The following is a 17,156-nucleotide window of genomic DNA, read 5'->3' as shown; positions in this document are numbered from 1 at the left end:
ACTGGTTTCTTAACTGCCTAAAGCTAAACACACCTAGTTAGATAAAGTAGACCTAAGGGATAGCAGGGCTTTCTCATTTTTTATTATTGCATACAGAGTAAAAGCACAAAGGTATACAGGTCTAAGAATACTTGGCTAAGCAGATTCATGCAGTATATATTAAGTGTCTACTATGACTCAGTCATTATCTGGACATAAAGACATTAGAACAATAAGCAGGGTCCCTGCCCTCAATAATGGGTAATGAAGTAAAAAACGCATGTTGAAGTGGTTCTATTCTCCAGATTACACAATGCTGGGGTTATTCTTTCAAAAGAAAGGGCTAGATGTCAGAATCTGCTATGGTCTGCTTGGAAAAAAAAAAAAAAGAAAGGAAAGAAAGAAAGAAGAAAGAAAGAAAGAAAGAAAGAAAGAAAGAAAGAAAGAAAGAAAGAAAAAGAAAGAAAGAAAGAAAGAAAGAAAGAAAGAAAGAAAGAAAGAAAGAAAGAAAGAAAGAAAGAAAGAAAGAAAGAGGGATCTCTGGGTGGCACAGCGGTTTGGTGCCTGCCTTTGGCCCAGGGTGCGATCCTGGAGAACCGGGATCGAATCCCACATCAGGCTCCCGGTGCATGGAGCCTGCTTCTCCCTCTGCCTGTGTCTCTGCCTCTCTCTCTCTCTCTGTGACTATCATAAAAAAACAACAACAACAACAAAAAAAACTACAGAAAGAAAGAAAGAAAGAAAGAAAGAAAGAAAGAAAGAAAGAAAGAAAGAAAAGAAAGGAAGAAAGGAAAGAAAGAAAGAAAGAAAGAAAGAAAGAAAGAAAGAAAGAAAGGAAAGGAAAGGAAAGGAAAGGAAAGGAAAGGAAAGGAAAGGAAAGGAAAGGAAAGAAAAGAAAAGAAAAGAAAAGAAAAGAAAAGAAAAGAAAAGAAAAGAAAAGAAGGGGATCCCTGGGTGGCGCAGCGGTTTGGCGCCTGCCTTTGGCCCAGGGCGCGATCCTGGAGACCCGGGATCGAATCCCACGTCAGGCTCCCTGTGCATGGAGCCTGCTTCTCCCTCTGCCTCTGTCTCTGCCTCTCTCTCTCTCTCTCTGTATGACTATCATAAATAAATAAACAAATTTAAAAAAAATAAAAATAAAAAAGAAAAGAAAAGAATCCTTAACAAATGTTGTATAGATTAACTGTATTGCTCAGGGGATAGAATCTATGTCTTATTATCAGGGCTGGTCATACTATTAATGGGCAGATACCTGCCTACACGATAACACTTTGAGAAGGTATGTATGGTCCTTGATGGCAAATCATTTTCCATTACTTGCTTGACTTGGAAGACCACAACTTACTGACAAGTTAAGACCTGGAGCCAATATTGGGCATTATCACTCTTAGCAGGATGGCAGAAAGAAGGCCTAAGCAAATGGATTAGAGGATCAAAAATTGAAACGGAATCAGGGAGGCTTTGCTGGGCTGGCCCTGTAAGTAGGAGTCAACCTGGAGCCATCCCAAATCAGGAGTGAAGAAAAATGACTACTTTAGGGTTAATGCTATTGAAAGTCTCTGCTAATCCTGAGAATGTACCCAATCCCCTGGCATGTCAAGGAAAAGAAATCTTGAAGAATAGATTGTGAAGCTTTCTTCATAATTCAGAAGTTGAGTTATTGATTTGAACATGGTTTTTTTTATACCATAGGGATGGAAAATTGGCACGAGGTCCATTGAGAATGGCAATGTGCAGGCTTTCTCCCAGACTGCCAAGCACATCAAGTACTATTTCAGGCTCCCCAAACCCACCACATCTTTTGGTTTTCCCTGTTTGAACTCAGCTCTTATCAGGAGCCCTGTCATGAAGATCCACTAACTGGAAATGATAACTCCATCCTCCCAATTCCCTTTGTTGACCTCTTTTATTGCATTTACTGTACTTTACGGTGAGTTATTATTTGTGTGCTCCTTATTTCTCTTACTAGATGGGAAATTGTTGGCAGGAAAATGTGGTGGTTAAGGACATACGCAAGTCAGACAGATCTAGAAGAGCCCCACCCAGGCCACTTAATAACTGTGTGACCTCAAAGCAATAGCCAAGTTCTCTAAGCCTTGATTTCTTCCTCTAAAAATGGGTATTGAATAGTATGTGAAATATCAATAGCACCATACATAGAATATAGCACTCACGAGCATTAGCCAGTTTCTTTAGATCCTTTTCCTTTGTTAGTTAATATAATAATTTCAGTCTCAAGAAACCAGTGTTCTTAAAGCCATTTCCCTGAAGAGAGTCCTGCATTGTAAAAGTTACATAAACTTTCTCAAGGTTACATTGCTGGTTGGTAGAAGAATCTGAATTTGAACCCAAATTGTGTCCAGGCCACCTCCTTTTCTAGGACAGTAAGGAACCTCTATTTGCTCACTATAGTCACAGTCACAATAACTGACTTATACGTGGGTTTTTTTTAAATGACTTTCTTTCTTTCTTTCTTTCTTTCTTTCTTTCTTTCTTTCTTTCTTTCTTTCTTTCTTTCTTCTTTTTCTCCTTTCTTTCTTTCTTTCTTTCTTTCTTTCTTCTTTCTTTTTTTCTTTCTTTCTCTTTCTTTCTTTCTTTCTCTTTCTTTCTTTTTCTTTCTTTCTTTCTTTCTTTCTTTCTTTCTTTCTTTCTTTCTTTCTCTCTCTCTCTCTCTCTCTCTCTCTCTCTCTCTCTCTCTTTCTTTCTTTCTTTCCTTCTTTCTTGAGAGATAGAAAGTGAGTAGAGGAGGGAGAGGGAGAGAATCTCAAGCTGACTCTGTGCTAAGTCCAGAGCTTGATTCAGGGATTGGCATCATGACCCTAAGATCAGGACCCTGAGATCACGGCCTGAGCAGAAACCAAGAGTCAGATGTTTAACTGACTGAGCCACTGAGGTGGCCCTATACTGTGAGGTTTTATTGACAACTTTTGTGTCTTCCCACCTGCCTCCCATGAAACAAATAGACTCCATCCGGTAGAGATGGACCTTGGTTCAAGTATCCCTGTGTTTATCACAGAAGTAGAATTTAGTAGGCATTCAAGGCTTTATAACTTGAAAATTGAGAATAATTACTATTTTTAGTTCTGAGCACTGATTTGTTAATATAAGAAAATGTTGAAATTAGTCTCATACCAAAATATTTCACTGATGCCACAACGCTGAAATTCCTAAATACCGTAAAGTTTAAGAAGGAAATAATTATATTACACTTTCTGAAAAGTACATAATAGTTTCTAAAATTTATTTCTCTGTATGTTGAGAATCAAAGTCAGAGAATACTTCATTTAATTTTGTGGACATTTTCCCCAAAGAGGTTCAGATGATGATGATGACACTAAATCCTGCTAAAAATCTCTTCAGTTTAGTTATTCTTGCATGAAAAAAGGCAGGCAATGGAGATTTTAAAACACTTAAATAACATTCTAATGCAAAACTGAGTTTTAATTTTTAAATGAGCTACTTTGTAAAAAAATGCATATAGTTCCTTTTTATCATTCCTCTTTTTATTTTTTAGATTTATTTATTTATTTATTAGAGAGAGAGAGAGAGGCAGAGGAAGAAGCAGGCTCCATGCAGGGGGCTCAGGGTCTCCAGGATCATGCCCCCGCTGAAGGTGGCGCTAAACTGCTAAGCCACCAGGGCCGCCCTTATCATTCCTCTTTATTCCTCTACAAATTCTATCACAAACATAAAATAGTAATTTACTGTTTTTTTTTAAGAAAGTATTTCACCAAAGAGAATTAAAATAACAATCACTTTTAATTGTTTTCTGCTCAGACACTGACCATACTTCCTAAATTAGTTTATGCCATTACAGAAAATATTTTAGCTCTGAAATATTGAAATAGTCTCTTTTCCACATATTTTAAAACTTCTCTTAGTTGGTCCCAGGTATTCATTTCAGTGGAGTTTTTCTTTGGTCACTCAATAATTCAACCAACATTTACTGAGTGTCAATTACATGCTAGGCACTGTGCTCAGTGCTGAGGGACACAAGGCTGAAAACACATTCCCTACACTCAACAATCTCTCAGCAGACATTTAATGAATAACTTTATTTTCCTGTTAGAGTAAAATAAGCAGATACAAATTCCTCTAAGCATCATTAAGTAACCTCTATTTTAAGTATTTCTTGATGTAAGACTCCACTATTTAATGCACTCAATGCACTGTTGAAGATTTTTAACCCGAATCTGATGTTTTATTAGTTTCACCTCAAGCTACATTTGCTGATACCAAGGAAGGGTTTTGGTCATTTATTCATCTGATAAATATTTAACTGTCACTGTTTATAAGGCAACATGTTCATTTCTCTGCAGGCTAAAACCCACCAGCAAGTGGATGCAAAAATTTAACGGAAAAGGTAGGTGCTTGAGCTGGGACTTTGGGTAAGTAGAAAGGAGAACATATTTTCCAGTTACTGGCACTTGTATCAGGGTTAATGAGGATGATGCTCATTTAACTGAATGAGTATTTCCTCTGCTTGAGGGATTTGCCAGCCACCATGCCAGGTATTTATTACCAAATAGTTTTTTATCCAGAACCCTTTCCTGCTTCCCAACCCTGAAAATACATTTAAATGACCAAGAGTATTCTATATCCACCTTCTTCAAAGATTCTAGACAGCTTCCATCAGGTTCTAGCTTCTTGCCTCTGGTCCTTTTTGAGTCAGGAATAGTTACCAAAATAATAACAGGGGCTGGCATGGGGTGTAGATAAAAATGACTCATGTTCAATATTATTCAAGTCTTTGATAATTTCACTTATATAACACAGAGTGTATTTGCTCTTTTAAAAAAAATTAAAAGTTAAAAGCATATATAACCACACTCTCTGGGCGCCTGGGTGGCTCAGAGATTGAGCAGCTGCCTTCGGTTCAGGTCGTGATCCCGCAGTCCTGGGATCGAGTCCCACATTGGGCTCCCCACAGAAGCCTACTTCTCCCTCTGCCTGTGTCTCTGTCTCTCTCTATCTCTCATGAATTAAGTAAATAAAATCTTTTTTTAAAAAAACAAACGCCCATTCTCTGGAGTCAAAGGCAGTTTCCAGCTCCCATAAGGGCCTTCCAAGTATTAACACCCAAAAATGGAGGAAAAGAAAAAGAAGCCAGGGAGAGGGACAGCTTTTCTTTAAAAAAAAAAAAAAATTATTTATTCATGAGAGACACAGAGAGAGGCAGAGACACAGGTAGAGGGAGAAGCAGGCTTCCTGCGGGGAGCCCGATGATGTGAGACTTGATCCCAAGACTCTGGGATCACGCCCTGAGCGGAAGGCAGATGCTCAACCACTGGGCCACCCAGGCGCCCCAGGGACAGCTTTTCTAATTCAGATTTCTCTACACTCCCACTCCCAGCTTTTCTTTGCTAAATTGCTCTTTCTCTCTACACTTATTCTACATTACATCCTGCCATTCTCCCCCAGAGGCACTGAGTGTAACTTCTTTAGCTGGAAGGTGGTGATGGGAAGCAAGTTGTGAGGTAAAAGGGAGTCGTTAAAAACTGATTATGGAAATCAAGCTCTGGGAGGTTCAGTTACCGGTCAGTGTCACTGTTTGTCCGCTGAAGCACCAGAACTCCAGTGTTCTCCTGCAAGTCTGAGGTCGTCATACAGTTGCCTTGTCGGGGTTTAATGGCTCAGGTCTTGTCAGTCTTAGACGTTAAAGTCAGTAGTGAGGGGGCTGATCACAGGTTTTCTGGAGACAAATTTTATCTACAAGATGAGCATTTCTTTGAGTCCTGAGAGAACCTGCACCCTTCAAGTCACTACTAAGAATGAATTCAGCTTCTTAACATTCTCTGTTCTCCACATGACATTGTCCTTGGAAATTAAGTGTTTTTTAGGACGGGCTGGCCGAAGCTGAACTTTGGGAACAGAGGAGAACCACTTGGGAAAGTTGACCCTCCTTCTGTATCTCCAAATGTGCTCTGGGGGAATCCTTTGACTAGGGGTAACTTGAGTATATAATCTGAATGTGGACTCCTCCATTTTAGTCTCTGTTCCAATGTCAAGCCCCTGGATCTCTCAGGCCTGCCCAAAATCTTGTGGGTGGTTTCCCTGAAGTTAGGAGGATTAAAAAGAACAGCAATCTTAAAGCCTCTTGGAATAAATTCTATGCATAGAGAGTTTGCAGTTCAGATTGATGTGTTTTTAGCACTTTATAACAGTGTAGCCTCTATTGGTCAAGCACATTAGTGTTCCATTATTGGAATAAAATTTGGTGGCACGCCAAGTGTCTTCTGATTTGACATCAGAATGATAGCTAACTTGAAAAAGTAACCTAGCATCTGTGAAATTCCTTATCAGTGAGATAATAGATTTTATATTGATGTTTTCTAGTTTCCTCATTTACTTTTGTTTTTCTTCCTGAGCAGCATATTTATTGTTGTTATTTTGGATCAGTTTTTGTGATGTTGGTATTAAGTGAGACAGCTATGTAAACAAGTTGCAAAGGATTATTAGTTTATCAGTGGAAGGATGTCTGGTCCCTTGCCAAGATTCATTGATCTGTTTATTATGACTCTGCTCAGTACAATTTTAGTGGCAATTTAAAAAATGGTCTTAGGGTTTCATTTACAGAAGTCCACTGGTTCATTTATTAACCCACATTTGAGGGCTAACTCACTGTATAATCTTACCAGCATTGTTATGACAGTTGTTATAATACACCGCAGCCAGGGAGCAATATCCCAATTATATGTTCTATTGTTTCACTTGTGATATGAGAGCAATACAAATTGTTGATGATAATTATGTTGATTTTCAGCAGTTTGCAAATTAGTAAATTAGTACATTCAGAAACATAAATATACTTGAAGGCTAATATGTGTGTTGGGGCTAGTTAGCAAGTATTTATTGAGTGTCTACAGTGTATGTGGTGGACCATAACAGGCACAGTGTAGGGATACCAGCAATGGTGTAAGACAAACAAGGAACCTGCCTGGCACAGGGTATGCTTTGTGCCACATAACAATGAAAGTACCGTGCTAATTGACTTAGTCTTTCCTGGTAACAAACAACCGTAAAACTTAATGACACAAAATGATTATTGTCTACAATTCTGCATATTGGCTGAGCTGTTCCTTGGCTGCTTTCTCTTGAATTTAGTTGTGCTAGAGCAGCTTCCTGCTGACAGGTCAGGTGGGTTGAGTGGATAACCTTGCTCCTTTGAATGGCAGTTAGTGCTTGCTGTGGGCTGGGTACCTTGTTTCTCCTCCATGTGGCCTCTCATCCTCCAGTAGGCTATGTGTTTTTAGGGTGAAATTTCAAGAGGATAAAGAGGAAGCTGCAAGGCCTCTTGAGGTGTAATCACATACCATCATTTCTGCCATTGTCAACTGATCCAAGCAAGACACAAGTCCAGCAGAGATTCACAGGAGTGGAGAAACAAACTTCATGAAAGAAGTGGCAAAGACACATTATAAAGATGTATACATACTAGGATGCATGGTGTCTGTGCCATATGTTGCAATTTACCACACTTGCCGTGTAAAAATGAGTCTTTAACAAGGGTTATCTTTGCATTTCAAAATTCCTATTCTTGGTTATATATAAAAACCCAGCTCTTCTCATACCTGAAGTTTGTATAAGTTCTTTTCCTTATGTTAAAGTTCTTTAGGTGTTGAAGAACTTGCATACGTGATTTTCTTATCAAAGCTTCCAGTCTAGTATTCTGAAAATAGTGGGCCTCTAGGGGTACCTTGGTGGTTCAGTTGGTTGAGCAGCTGCCTTCAGCTCAGGTCATGATCTCAGGGTCCTGGATCAAGCCCCACTTCAGGCTCCCCACTCAGAAGGGGGTCTGCTTCTCCCTCTCCCTCTGCCCCTCCCACCTGCCTGTGTGTGCTCTCTCTCTCAAATAAATAAAATCTTAAAAAAAAAAAATAGTGGGCCTCTATTTGACTTAATATTTAGTTTTAAAATAGTGTCCTGTGATTTATTCTTTAAAAATTGCTAGAAGGGAGTGTCTGGCTGGCTCAGTTGGAAAAGCTTGTGACTCTTGATTTCAGGGTCAAGAGTTCTAGCCCCATGTTAGGTGTAGAGATTAGTTAAATAAATAAATAAACCTTAAAAAGAATTGCTAGAGGGAGGTAATCAGAGAACACTGGAAACAAAGAGGAACTAATTAACTTTGCTTCCCAATGTCTAAGTCCATTTTTATTGTTGCTTTAAAATTTTAAGCCAGAAGGCACTTTCTTCTTTAATCTTTTAAAGAACATATTCTCGGGCAGCCCCGGTGGCGCAGCGGTTTAGCGCCGCCTGCAGCCCAGGGCGTGATCCTGGAGACCTGGGATCGAGTCCCACGTCAGGCTCTCTGCATGGAGCTTGCTTCTCCCTCTGCCTGTGTCTCTGCCTCTCTCTCTCTCTCTCTCTGCATCTCTATGAATAAATAAATAAAATCTTTAAAAAAAAATAAAGAACATATTCTCATAAAAAGCAATGGGTTCCAGGGACGCTTGGGTGGCTCAGGGGTTGAGCATCTACCTTTGGCTCAGGGCATGATCTCAGGGTCTGGGATCCAGTCCCACATTGGGTTCCTTGCAGGAAGCCTGGTTCTCCCTCTACCTATGTCTGCCTCTCATGAATACATAAATTTAAAAATCTTAAAAAAAAAAAGGCAATGGGTTCCAAAGTTATGGTACTCTATTCTAGAGAAGGTATTAAGTGTATAGCAATTTAGACGTGTTCCATATTTAGAATAAATTTACTTATATTATTTTCTGTTATTGCACATTGCTTATACATTAAAACACTAGATTTGATTCACAGATCATCTGGTAATAAGTCTTTTCAGAATGAAGTTGACCATGTAATTTATTTATCATTTAAATTGTTTTCAGAATAGGTTATTCATTTAAGGATTCCTAACTCAAAAGATATAAGTGATGTATCTAGTTGAAATGCTTCCTCTCACTCATTTCTCCCTCACTGGCAATTGGTGCCATCAATTACCTGTGTGCTCTTCTAGAGATATGTTATCCATATACATGTGAATACAAGGAGATATTCCCTTTCCCCCTTTCTTTATATAAAAGGTAGCATACTATATATGATATTCCTCACCTTGCTTTTTCCCCTTTTTGTATCTTACTCAATTTCAGTATTTCATTCTTTTATGGATCCAAATCATATTCCATGGTATAGCTATACCACACTTATTTAATCATTACCCTACTGAATGAACATTTAACATTGCTTCCTATCTTTTGCCATTACAAATAAAGCTACTATGAAGTACTGTTACTTTCCTCAAGTGGAAAGTATACCTAGGATTTCCAAGAAGTTCAAAAAATATGTACATTTGTGATTTTGATAAATATTGTCAAATTGCCTTCTGTAGCAGCTGAACCAATTTACACTTCTATCAGAAGTATGTGAATGAAGTGGTGTCTGGCTGGCTCAGTTGGTAGAACATGTGACTCTTGGTCTTAGGGTTGTGAGTCAAAGCCCCAAGTTGGGTGTAAAGATTGATTAAATAAATAAACTAAAAAAATAGTGTGTAAATATGCCTGTTCCCACACCCTTGGCAGGTGTTATCAAATGCCTATTATTGACTTAAGTATTTTTTTTAAAATATTTTATTTATTTTGAGAGACAGAGAGCATTACCACTTGAGTGGGGGGAAGGGGAAGGGAATGGGAAATAAGCAAACTTTGTGCTGAGCATGTGGAGCTGATGTGGGACTCAATCCCAGAACTCCAAGAGTATGACCTAAGTCAAAACCAAAAGTTGGATGCCCACTGACTGAGACACCTAGGTGTCCCTAACTTTAGCAATTTGTAAAAAAGATTTTATTATTTTATTTTTATTTATGTTTTTCATTTGAGAGAGAGAGAGAGAGCATGAGTAGGAGGAGGAGCAGAGGGAGAGGGAGAAGCAGACTCCATGCTGAGCAGGGAATCCAACATAGGGCTTGATCCCAGGACCCCAAGATCATGACCTGAGCTGAAGGCAGATGCTTCAGCAACTGGGTGGGGAGGCACCCAGGTGCCCCCCAAAGATTTTATTTTATTTATTAAATTTTTAAAAAATTTTTTTAAAAATTTATTTATGATAGTCACAGAGAGAGAGAGAGAGAGAGAGAGAGGCAGAGGGAGAAGCAGGCTCCATGCACCGGGAGCCCGATGTGGGATTCGATCCCGGGTCTCCGGGATCGCGCCCTGGGCCAAAGGCAGGCGCCAAACCGCTGCGCCACCCAGGGACCCCCAGATTTTATTTTTAATTAATCTCTAAACCCACTGTGGCAATCGAACTCACAACCCCAAGATCAAGAGTTGCCTACTCTTACAACTGAGCCAGCCAGGTGCCCCAACTTTAGTAATTATTATTACAACTTACTTTTCTACTATACCTTAAAGTCAACAAAATACATTCAATATATATTGTATATGTTCTGGGTTATGTGAACAACAGTGAGTTTGGTTTTACTAAACTTGCTGGTGATGATCTGGAAAATCAAGTGTCTGGCCTATATAACTTGGTTACAGTCATGTAGCAAATAGGGTTCAAAATTGGGTCTGGGAACCCCAGTTTTCTACTTCCAGATGAAACCTTTCAGTAGCCAAACAGAGCAGCTAAAACGTTTACCCAGATGTATAGCACCAAAATAGCTTCAAATTTTGTAATTATTAAGCACTAGAAAATAGTACGGACTGTGGAAGATAGCAGAGCCAATCCTAGCAAGATGGAAAATCTAAAATTTCCTAGCATTTATATCCATTCCCCTCTGGAAGACCTGGGAGTACAATAGGTTTTATCACTTTTTGCTACTGTCTCTGAAAGTAAGTATAGGAGTTTAAAAGGCAGTGCTCACCACCTCCCTCAAAGGTCTCCATGAGAGAAAAGGAAAGCTGTCTTCATCTGCTCAGGCTACTAAAACAAAATACCACAGACTGGGTAGCTTAAACAACAGATATTTGTTTCTCAAAGTTCTGGAGGCTAGAAGTCTATAAGCAAGGTGTTGACCAATTCAATTCCTGGTGAGAACTCTCTTCTTAGCTTGCAGATGGCTACTTTTTCTGTCTTCTCACAAGGCAGAGAGCTATCTCTTCTTTCTTGCCCTTCATATGAAGTCACTAATCCCTTCATGAGAGCCTCACCCTATGATCTCCTCTAACCTAATTACCTCCCATGAATTCCATCTATAAATATCATTATATTGGGGGTTAAGACTTCAACATACGAACTTTAGGACACAATTTAGTCCATGGCAAAGCCTGTGATAAACTGGTAAAGCTCCAGCTTCCCAGTCTCAGCTCTGGAATTGTTGATAATAAGATACCTGCCCCAGATTTAAACAGGAACTAAGACCCCACATCATCTCAATAGTGGTCTCCCCAGTTGCCTTCTCACATTCTTTTATTCTGTACCCTCACAAATACCTGTTGAGCACCTACTATGGGCCCTGCCTTGTTTTCTAGATGCCAGGAAGAGCACTGAACAAAACTAAAGTTCTACACTGATAATGTTTACATTCTCCTGGGGAGAGAGAGACAAATAACAAACATAAAGATAATAGGTGCTATGAAGAAGAAAACAGGCTTGGGGAACAGAGGGAATGTTAAAGAGCTTGGTTTACCTACAATATCCCCTTTTACTGACAAGGTATTGAAACTGCTTTCCCATCCTTAATTGCCTCATGACCTCCTGATTCATACAGTGTTCTATGTCTTTCAGCACTTCTGAAATGACCTGAACTGGTATTTAAGAAAAAGAATACAAGCTAATATTGAGCTCTATGTGCTATACATTGTGCTAAAGTATTTCCTTGGATTTCTTCATTAATCGTCACAAAGCCTAACCCTATGAGGAAGTAGGCAGTATCATTGCCTCCATTTTCCAGATGAGGAAACGATCCCACAGAGCAGTTATGTAATCTGTTTCATTTGACCACGTTATTGGGAAATGACCAAGTCTGGTTTTCAGGTAACATGCGTGCTTAGTTAGAATGCCCAAGGGCCTATGTGTGAATTAGCGTATGAAGCGTATTCCATTGTTAAGCTGAGATAAAATCCACTCTTTTCAAGCACACAATTCTGTCGTTTTTAGTATATTCAAAGGTTGTGCAGCCAATACGAATATCTAGTTCCAGAATATTTTCATCACACCAAAAAGAAATCATACTCATTAGTACTAACCATTATTCCCATCTTTCCCCAGCTCTTGTCAATCATTTCTTTCTGTCTATATGGATTTTTCCATTACGGAAACATCATACAAATGGAGTCTTGCTTCTTTCACTTAGCACAATGTTTTTAAGATTCATCCATTCTGTAGCATTTTTTAGTACTACATTCCTTTTTATGACTGAATAGTATTTCATTCTACGGATATTAAGTCTTTTATTTATCCATTCATCAGTTGTTTCCACTTTCTGACTATTATGAATGATGCTGCCATGAACAATCCTCTACACATTTTTGTGTGGACATCAGTTTTCAATTCTCTCAAGTATCATATACCTAGGAATGGACTCTGTTTAACTTTTATATATAACTTTTTGAAGAAATGCCAAACTGTTTTCCAAAGTGGCTACTCCGTTTTACATTTTCACTAACAGTTGATGAGAGTTCTGAGTTCTCTACATCTATATCTGTTATTATGTCTTTTGATGAACACCAGTCTAGTGAGTGTGAAGTAGTACCATTTTTTCCTTTTTTTTTTTTTTTTTTTGAGAGAGAGAGAGAAAGGAAGAGAGCACCCAAGTTGGGGGTGGGAGACAGAAAGAAAAGGAGAAAGACAATCTTAAGCAGGCTCCAGGCCCAGGGTGGAGTCTGATGCAGGCTCAATCTCACCACCCTAAGATCATGACCTGAGGAAAAATCAAGAGTCGGACATTTAGCTGACTGAGCGACCCACGTACCCCTGAAGTAGCGTCTCAACGTGTTTTTTTTTTAATTTTAATTTTTAAAGATTTTATTATTTATTTGACACACACACACACACACACACACACACACACACACACACAGAGGCAGAGACACTGGCAGATGGAAAAGCAGGCTCCATGCAGGGAGCCCAATGTGGGACTCGATCCTGGGACTCCAGGATCACGCCCTGGGCGGAAGGCAGGTGCTAAACCGCGGAGCCACCCAGGGACCCCCTCAACGTGATTTTTTAAAAGAAACGTTTAGTCGTGGTATATACACATCATACAAAATTTACCTTGGAGCACTTGGTTGGCTCGGTAGGTTAAATGTCTGCCTTTGGCTCAGGTCTTGATACCAGGATCCCAGGATCAAGCCCCATGTTGGGCTCCCTGCTCAGCAGGGAGTCTGCCTCTCCCTCTGCTCCTCCTCCAGCTTGCACAAGTGCTCTTTCTTTCTCTTGCTCATTCTCTCAAATAAATAATAAAATCTTCTAAAAAATACAATATATTTATTTACCATCTTAACCATTTCTAAGTGTGCAGCTCAGTGGCATTAAGTATATTCACATTGTCATGTGACCATCACCACCATTTGTCCACAAAACTCTTTCATGTTATGAAATTTAAACTCTGTACCTATCAAACAATAACTCTAATTTCCCCTCTCTCCCCTTAGCCCCTTGGAACCTCCATTCTACTGTTACTATGAGTCTGACTTCCTTGTATAAGTGGATCCATGTAGCATTTGTCCTTTTGAGATTGGCTTATTTTATTTAACATAATGTCTTCAAGGTTCACCCATGCTGTAGTGTATGTTCAATATGGTTTTTATTTGAATTTCCCTGATGACTAATGATGTTCATGTGCTTATTGGTCATTTGTACATTCCCTTTGGAGAGATGTCTATTCAGATCCTTTCATTGTGTGTCATTTAATGAATATCCTAGACTAAAACCCACTTTTTGAATTGCATACAACATATCTCTACGTATTTCCCTTTACTTTATCCCCCTAGAATTCACACAATGTAGTGTATCACTTAATCACAGTCTTTGTGCCAATAGAGGCTAAGTAATAGTTGCTGTTCATAAATAACAAAGTCCTGATCAACCCTGATGTGCCTACTGGCCTAATAAAGAAAAATGTTAATTATGTTAATTAGAAATATAACTTAAGAAGTCATATGTATTTTAATCAGTCTGATTTTTAAAAATTGGTGATACAGATTCTAATTACTCTGTCATTCCTATTTTTCTCATTTCAGTCCATTTTATACATTGCTACCTGAATAATTTTTGACAGTATAAATGTGATCATGTCATTTATTCCATAGCTCAAAAACTTCCATAGCTCCCATAGCTCCCCATTACCAATTAAGATATATACAATGCTCTCTATAATTGGATCTTTCTTTTTTTTAAGATTGAATTTATTTATTCATTAGAGACTCACCGAGAGAGAGGCAGAGACCATAGTCAGAGGGAGAAGCAGACTGCCTGAGAAGAGCCCCATGAGGGACTTGATCCCAGGACCTCTGGATCATGTCCTGAGCTGAAGGCAGACGCTCAACCACTGAGCCACCCAGCCGTCCCTTGGATCTTTATTTTGATTGAAGAAATCAGTAAGAAATTGCATTTTACATAAAGAACTAGAACACAGGGGCACCTGTGCCTATGTCTCTGCCTCTTTTTCTGTGTCTCTGTGAATAAATAAAATCTTAAAAAAAAAAGGACCAGAACATAAACACATATATATAAACAAACACACACTCAAACAACAGAAATATATCTTTTACAAAATGTTCCTACCCTTACAGCATACAGCGTATTCTGATATTTTGGAATTTTTTAAAAAAGTAGGTAGTGAGATTCACTATCTTGATTTTCAAAACCAAGTTTGGAAAACACCATTCTACAACATGGCCAACCATGGCAAGGTTCTTCTGAGTATGGTAAAACTTACTGTAGTGGTTTTCAAACCTAGTGGCAAATTATAATCACTTGGAGAACTGGGAGGAGAAACAAGAAAAGCGTGCTAATCTAGATCTCCACTCTCAAAAATTCTCATTCATAAGGTCTGGGAAGGAGCCCAGAAATCTGTGTTTTTATTAAAACCTTCTCAGTAGGGGGATCCCTGGGTGGCTCAGCGGTTGGTGCCTGCCTTTGGCCCAGGGCGAGATCCTGGAGTCCCGGGATCAAGCCCCGTATCGGGCTCCAGGCATGGAGCCTGCTTCTCCCTCAGCCTGTGTCTCTGCCTCTCTCTCTCTCTGTCATTAATAAATAAATAAATCTTTAAAAAAAATAAAATAAAACCTTCTCAGTTAATTCAGTCATGCAGCCAGGTTGAGATCAACTGCTCTTATGATATACTACTTGTCCTTCCCCCATCTCAAATCAGTATTTCTTGTTTTTTACACTCTTTCTTTGTACATTCATTTTCTTCTACCTGGAATTTGTGCCCTCTGCCTACTGGGATCTTTCCAGTTCTATTTTATTTATTTATTTATTTTCCAGTTCTATTTTAAATATCACTTCCTAGTTATTTCTCCAACCAGAAAGTTTTCCCTACATTTTCTATGAGTACTTGGGTTTTGTTGATGGCACTTTTCTTGCCTCACCTCACTGTGCTTATCTTCCTACTACATTGTAAGCAACTACATTATAATTGCCCCTCAATGGGAGTAAAAATGGCCTACTCAAAGTCAGGATTTGATAAACTTCCTTGAACTGGCGTTAAAATGAAACCTTCCATTGTGGGAGAATGTGCCATTTAACAGAGTTCAACCTGCTAATAGTTTAAGCAACATCAAACTCTGCTGTATTTTAATGTGATATTATAGCATAAATAGGTGAATGGTTAGCCTTTCTGTATGTGATATTCATGCAATCTAGCCTTTGGTTAGTTTTCTCTCAACACTGTTTATCACAGCCTGCCACAGGAAGAGACATTGGCCAGATCTAATTGTACATATCTAGAATAGAGCAAAACTCTCCCCATTTTATTTGGTGTTAGGCTTCCTTAAGAGCTCTCAGTCTCTGTGACTGGAGGTTTCCTGGTCATGTCTTTGAGCTTCAAAAAAATGAAATACCCTAAGTGTTTTGTTCCCATCAGATTTGGCTGTGTTTAGAGCACCACTACAGTATTATGTTTTCCATTTTGCATGGGTATAAATTAAAGTACAGAGACGATTTGATTAGCTTGAGATCCCAGAGTGACTGGCAATGATGGGAATAAAGGCTTGCTCCCCAGATTCCTGGCCCAGTTCACTCCGTACCAAACCACAGGTATGCCACTTTTTTGCTGATGAGGCCACACAGCGTTCCTTGGAGGGGATATTCACTAGCCCTGGGAGGATGAAGGCACACAGGGAGGCTTCAAGAGAGCCATTTGGAGAGTCAGAGTAAGGGCCAATGGTGTCACAGAAGTTTGAGTGAGCTTTTCTCAGTATGGTTTAGAAAATATGTGGTGAGCAAACATTTAATGGAGTTTGGGGATATTTATTTTACATGTCAAGCCACTTGGCATCTATGGGTATTATCGTCTTGCACGTCCATCTTTTACTGAGTATAATGCAAATGAAATAATAAGCCAATATAATATTTTTAAAAGGATGTCATCATTTGAATCTTTACGAGATGCTGGGACTTTAAAATGACACCAATGACAAAGGAGGTGATGGGGATCAAGTTGTGAACTTGGTATCAGCATTTGCAATGACTGAAAATTCTGGCCTCTAGATAAGTCTACAAGTAGGGAAATCACTGAGGATTCCCACCATGTACCCAAGGTTGTCTGTTCCCTGCCCTCCCTCATCCCAATCCAGCAGTGGATTCTCTGGTTGGTGAACCTCATCTCATCTAAAACTATATATATTTTGGGGTCTTGTTTTACAGTACAGGTTTGACTGAATATGTATATGTGGGTTCCCTCTGCCTAGCCTCTCACTCCTACTTCAAGTCTTTCCATGGGGATCCCTGGGTGGGTCAGCGGTTTAGCACCTGCCTTCGGCCCAGGGCGCAATCCTGGAGTCCAGGGATCGAGTCCCACGTCGAGCTTCTTGCATGGGGCCTGCTTCTTCCTCTGCCTGTGCCTCTGCCTCTCTCTCTCTCCGTCTCTCATGAATAAATTGATAAAATCTTAAAAAAAAAAAGTCTTTCCACTATTTCCCTTCCCTCAAGACACACCAATCACACTAACCTTCTTTAAATTCCTTTCTCACCTCTTTCCCACCTTAGGGCCTGTGCATAGGAGGGGCTTCCCACTTATCTTTTTATTTTTTAAGATTTTATTTATTTATTCATGAGAGAGACACACA

Source organism: Canis lupus, chromosome 10 (assembly GCF_048164855.1).
Source record: "Canis lupus baileyi chromosome 10, mCanLup2.hap1, whole genome shotgun sequence".
NCBI lineage: Eukaryota > Metazoa > Chordata > Mammalia > Carnivora > Canidae > Canis > Canis lupus.
Note: the sequence above shows the minus strand (reverse complement) of the source record.